Source organism: Cavia porcellus, unplaced genomic scaffold (assembly GCF_034190915.1).
Source record: "Cavia porcellus strain 051 isolate PalLab524CR breed Dunkin Hartley unplaced genomic scaffold, mCavPor4.1 scaffold_29, whole genome shotgun sequence".
Classification (NCBI taxonomy): domain Eukaryota; kingdom Metazoa; phylum Chordata; class Mammalia; order Rodentia; family Caviidae; genus Cavia; species Cavia porcellus.
In genome coordinates this window covers 20,934,281-20,940,280 of record NW_026947512.1, presented here as the reverse complement: position 1 = coordinate 20,940,280, position 6,000 = coordinate 20,934,281, and the positions used below count along the sequence as shown (strand labels likewise).

General features: G+C 36.5%; 1 non-coding gene across 1 annotated transcript; it reads right to left on the bottom strand.

The window, feature by feature from the left end:
- Positions 1 to 1,323: 1,323 nt before the first annotated feature.
- On the bottom strand, positions 1,324 to 1,456 carry LOC111758305 (small nucleolar RNA SNORA2/SNORA34 family). Its single transcript, XR_002792501.1, has one exon. It is a non-coding gene; the product is annotated as a small nucleolar RNA SNORA2/SNORA34 family (small nucleolar RNA).
- Positions 1,457 to 6,000: the final 4,544 nt, after the last annotated feature.

Here is a 6,000-nt window from a genome sequence, read left to right as displayed (position 1 = left end):
TACGTCTTCTTTGGGACGTTGTCTGTTCAAATCTTTGCCCATCATTTAACTGGGTTGTTTGTCTTCCTCTTACTGAATTTTTTAAAAAGCAAAGGGATCAAGAGCTGGGTGGACAGGGAGGGAGGGAAGGGAAAGAGGATGAAACCGGAAGGAAGCGCTGTTATGTACACATACTGACTTCCCACGAGGAATGTAAACCATGTACTGCAAACACGTACTAATAAAATAAAACTTTAAAGAGTTCTTTGTACTATCTACACACATATCTTTCTCCCCGTCTGTGACTCATCTTTTACTCTTTGTAACACAATTATTTGAAGAGCAAATAGTTTACATTTTTGTAATTGGCTACATAATGTCCCTCCCATCCAAAAATATTTCCAGCAACCTAACTCCTGGAATCTGTGAATACATAACTTTACATGGTAGAAGGAGAAATCATGGTATAGGTGGTTTTAAGATTGTTAGTCAGCTGAATCCTAAAATAAGGCCTTATCCTGGTTTATCTGGGTGAGCACAAAGGCGTTTTAAGAATCGTGAGAAGCAGGACACAGAGAGGTGATTAGGGGCTGGATGGAAGGGGAGGATTCAACCTGCCTTTGTTGGCTGTGGAAACAGAAAGTGTGGGGAAGCTGATGGGAAGGAGCCAGGGCAGACAAAGAATTCTCCCTCCTGCCTCCAGGAGGGAATCATCCCATGGGTGTCCTGAATTTTTATTTTGTATTAGGAATAGAACTCAGGACTTCATCTCGCCAGGCAGGCCCTTCTGCCTCTGAGCTACATCCCTAGCTCAGCATTTTTTTAAAGTTAGATTTATTTTATTTTATTTATTTATTTTTGTTAATTTTTATTTTAAAGGGGGTAAAATTAAACACAACAAAACAGAACAAAATAGGACGTAAGAAAGCAATGTAAGAGATATAAATTTCAAAGCTAGATGACCTGAGATCTTCACAATCATATTGTCTCTTGTTTTCTTCCAAATAGCTGTCCATGTCTTCGCATACAGAGAATTCATGCAAAACAACATAGTATAAAGCTGATCCAAACTGCATAAGGAAGGTGTTTTAGGTCTTCAAAACCAGACAATAGGGAAGTCACTAATGGCTGTTGTAGAGTCTCTCATTCTCTTCAAAATAGCTGTCCATACTTTTATGTATATTGAAGTTCAACAAAACAAAACAGGAGGGGGGAGGGGTTGCTTGGTTTCCCAGTGCTCCAGGTCTCAGCATGGCACAGGTGCCAGTAAACTCTGGTGACTCTTGTCCTGGGCCACCAGAGCCTGCCACACTCACAGCCACTCATGGGAATTGCGGTGCTTCAAGCTGTTTCTTTCTAATGAATTGACCATTTCACTGCCCATGTTCTGAAATGGCCAACAGACCACAGAAACACTCTTTAGGCTCCTGCTTGAAGCCAACAGAGTCAGGAAGCTGCGGCCTCGATTCAGTGCCCGCAGCTCAGCATCTTGACCTTTAACCCAGGAGATGCGTGTCAGATTTCTGATCTACAGAATTATTAATTTGTGTTATTTTAAGCCACTAAATTTGAGGTAACAAAAAGTAACTGATAAAAGTGTTATTCTTTGTGTTTTATTCTTCCATAATTTGTGCTTTTTCAGTTTTGGTTGAAAGCCACTAAGATTTTCACCCTATATTTTCCTGCCAGTTTACAGAGTAGCTTTTTATATATTTAACTTTGTGATGCACTTTAAATTTATTCTATACATGATGAGAAGTGACTGCAGAGGGGACAACAAGATTATCTATTTGTTCCCGCACCTTTTGTTGAAACATTGTTTTTCTCCATATAATCGCCCCCCCCCCCTTTTTTAATCCTTTGGTCTAGTGTGTGTGAGTATATTTGGGGGCTCCATTCTTTTTTTTTTAATTTTATTTAAAAGGGAAAAGAGAAAAACACAAAACAAAACAAAGTGGTGTAAGGGTACAAGTAATACAGAACTACAAAAAAAAAAAAAAAAAAAAAAAAAAAAACCAGTAAGAAATCACCAGGTAATAGATTACATATTATCATCTTAGAAATAGTTGCTCAAATCACAGTATCAAAGAATACAAAGTGGACATTCAAACAGTGAGACTGCAAACAGTTGTGTTCAATGATCCAACCAAAAACATTAGTATGGTCGGGTATTTAACACCCCTAAACACACTTGCTGTTGTATCCTTTAGAGCTCTTTTTTTTTCCCTCTCTTTTTCACAACAAAATTTATACATTTTGGGTTTTATTACTCCTTAGTTCTTATTACTTTTTGGGGGGGAGAGAATAAAGTCAAATATGGCAAAACAAAGCTGTCAGTCAAAACCAAAGATAGACATAGCACATGATGTAAAACAGAGTACAAGGTTATCAACAATGGTTATCAACGATGTCTCTTGTTTCCTTAAAAAGAATTGTCTATCTCATTAGATATTATAAAGTTGAACGAAACAGTAGAGAACAAGACCAATAAAACAGAATAGAACAGAGTCTAATCAGTCAAAACAAGATCGTGGGAGTATTACAGGACTTCCAAAACAAGTTAATAGGAAATCAAAAAAAGTTACTATTATATATCCTGCTAATTTTTTAAATTTTTCCCCTTAAGGGGCTCCATTCTTTTCCCTTGATTTCTACTCTGTTTTAATGTGGACAGCATCCTGCATTGATTAGAAAATAGAAAATGTAAATCTTCCAATTTTTTTTTTTTTTCCGTTTTCATTTTTATCGGTACCGGGGATCGAACTCACGACTGCCTGCTTGCAAGGCAGGCTCTTATGCTGCTGAGCTAAATCCCCAGCCCCAAATCTTCCAATTTTGTTCTTCTCAATTATTTTTGTCTTTGTCAGTCTTTCCTAGTTCCATATAAATTTATACAAAAAGTTTACTGGGGTTTTGATTAGGATCGTGTGATTCTTAGGTCAATTTTGAGAGAACTGGCATCTTAACAATATTCACTCCCAGTTTACCAGTGTGAAACATCTCTCTGTTTAGATCTTCTCTAAGTTCTTTCAGCAGTGCTTTAGTTTTCAGTGTAAAAGTCTTACATGTATTTTTTGAAGTTTTCTCCTATTTCCTATTTTGGTGTTATTATAAAGATATTTTACAATTTTCAATTCTGAGCTAGGCAGAATAGCAGCCATCCCTGTTTCTTGGGAGGCTGAAGTAGAGAGTCATTTGAACTTCTGAGTTTCAGATCAGCTTCGGCAACCAGTGAGACCACATTTCAAAAAATTTCTATTTTGTTACCAGTATCTAGGAATAGACTTCATTTGTTGCATGCAGTATAATCTTGCTAAATTCACTCAGCATTTCTAGTAGTTATTTTTATAGATTCCCTAGGATTTTCTAGATAGAAGAGACAATCATTTGCAAATATAGTTTTACTTCCTTAATTCTAATCTATATGCCTTTTATTTCTTTTTCTTGCCTTATTGCATCGTCTAGAACCAAATTATTGAATCTATTGCCACTAAATTTATACTGTTTCCTTAATTCCTTTTATTAGCATATTAATGTTTGTGCTTGGTGCCAGTTATTTCTGTCTTGTTTTTCCTTGATTATTGAGGCTAGAGATATGTCAGTTTTATTCATCACCTCTATGAATGAACTTGGGCTCCACTGATTTTTCTGTATTTGATTTTTCTTTTTATTCAATTGTTTTCTGCTTTTATCTTCATTTTATCATTGTTTCTGCTTTAGGTATAATTTTTCCTCTGCAATTACCTAAGAGAAAGTTGAGGTCATTGAATGTGAATCCATATACCTCACTATTCCTGTTCAATATTACAAATTTCCCTCTAAATACATTCTATTTTATGTTGTTTTAATCAAAATATTTTCAAATTTCCTCTGTGATTTTTTTTTTTTTTTGCTCATGGCCTTTTAAACATGTATGTTTGTGTGACTTAGATTATTTATCTCAGTAAATATTCCACAGACATTAGAAAGAAGACACCATCACTATTTTTTTTTTTTTTTTTTGTCTTTTTCCTTTTTATTGGTACCAGGGATCGAACTCAGGACTGCCTGCTTGCAAGGCAGGCGCTTATGCCGCTGAGCTAAATCCCCAGCCCCACCATCACTATTTTTATAGCAGTATATTCTTAAAACTTCAGTTAGGTCCAATCCACAGAGTTTTTTGTTCAAATCTACCAAATCCTTGCCACTTTCTGTCTAATTAGTTTTTTGTTTGTTTTGTTTTGTTCTGTTTTGTTTTTGAGACAGGATCTCACCATGCAGTTCAGGCTGGCCTCGAGCTCACTTTGTAGCTCAGGTTGGTCTTGAACTCACAACAATCCTCCTGCCTTGGTCTCCCTAGTGCTGGGATTATAGGCGTGCACCACCATGCCCAGCTGTCCACTTGTTATATCAACTACTGAAATAAGAATGTTGAGGGGCTGGGGATTTAGCTCAGTGGCATAAATACCTGCCTTGCAAGCAGGCGGTCGTGAGTTCGATCCCCAGTACCGAAAAAAATGAAAAAGACAAAAAAAAAAAAGAAAGAAAAGAAATAAGAATGTTGAAATCTCCAACTAGAATTGTGGATTTTTCTATGTATTGTGATCAATTTGTCCTTTATGCATTTGAAGCTAATTTAAGGTATATATACGTTTTTGTAATTCTGTTTTCTCTTGAGGAAATGACTCTCCTTCCTGGGGATGAGTCTTGCTCTCAAGTGTACTTGTCTGATTCTGATATTAGTATAGTCATTGCAATTTCCTTTTGATTGGCACTATCACCTCTTGGTGTCCTTAAGGACTGAGGACTCACTGTGGTCCAGGGTTCCCTGTGGATCCCAGAAGCTGGTAGTAGATATTTATATAAATTGGCATATTGTTTTCATATAGCCTAATGTATCCTCCCATATGCTTAAATCATCTGTAGACCACTTATATAATGTACACACTATATAAATTGTTGTTATATATTTATCATTTGGTGAAAAATTATAGGAAAAAAGTCTGCACATGTTCAGGACAGACACAATTTCTTTTTTCCCAAAAGATTTCTGATCTCTGGTAGACTCCTTTCACAGATTCAGAAACCTGGATATGGAATGGGGACTATGTTAGCATGGCATATATTTCCATCCTTTTACTTTTAATCTGTCCTTGATTTTATATTTAACTTGGGTATCTTAGAGACAGAAAATAATTGCGTCTTGCTTTTATTTTTAATCCAGCAGTCTATTCTGACAATTTCTGCCTTCTGATTAGGGTTTCAGGACTAATTGCATTGCATGTAGTTATTCATACAGTTGAATTTAAATCCACCAGCTTGTCTGTTTTCTATTTATTCATTCCTTTCTTTCATGTGTGTGTGTTGTACGCGTGTATGTGTGTGTGTGTGCATTGCTAGGGGCTAAACTCGAACTCCTGCGTGCTAGACAAATGCTCCACCACTGATCTACATCCCAGCAGTTCTGTTCCATCCTCTCTTGACCCAAGTCTTCCTTTTTTGTGTATCTCCTTGTTGTTAATCACTTCTACTATCCCACTTATCTTCCTTTTAATTTATTATTTGTATCTCTGCTTTGTTTTGCTTCAATCATTGTCTTAGTATTTCACTGCATCCTACTTTCAAGTTAATTTTTACAACGTAATCTAAAATATAAGATCCTTATGACAATACATTTCTATTTCTTCTCTGCCAGCTTTTGTGCTATTGTTCCTGTATGGTTTACTTCTATGTGTTTAAGGCCAGTAATATATCATTTTGCCTTAAAAACTGACTTCTCTTTTAAAGGTATTTTAAAAATTGTGTTTAAAATCTTGTATTTACTCATGCCTTATTTGTTTGTTTGTTTTGGATTTTGGAGGCAGTGTCATTATGTGGTCCAGGCTGGTCTTGAGTGCGTTACACAGCCTAGTCAGGCCTCAAACACACAGTGCTCCTCCTGCCTCAGCCTCCTGAGTGCTGCGATTACAAGCACTTGCCCCCACACCTGGCCCACCCAATATTGTTTCCCTTTTTGTACAAAGAACTTCCCTTAATGTTTCC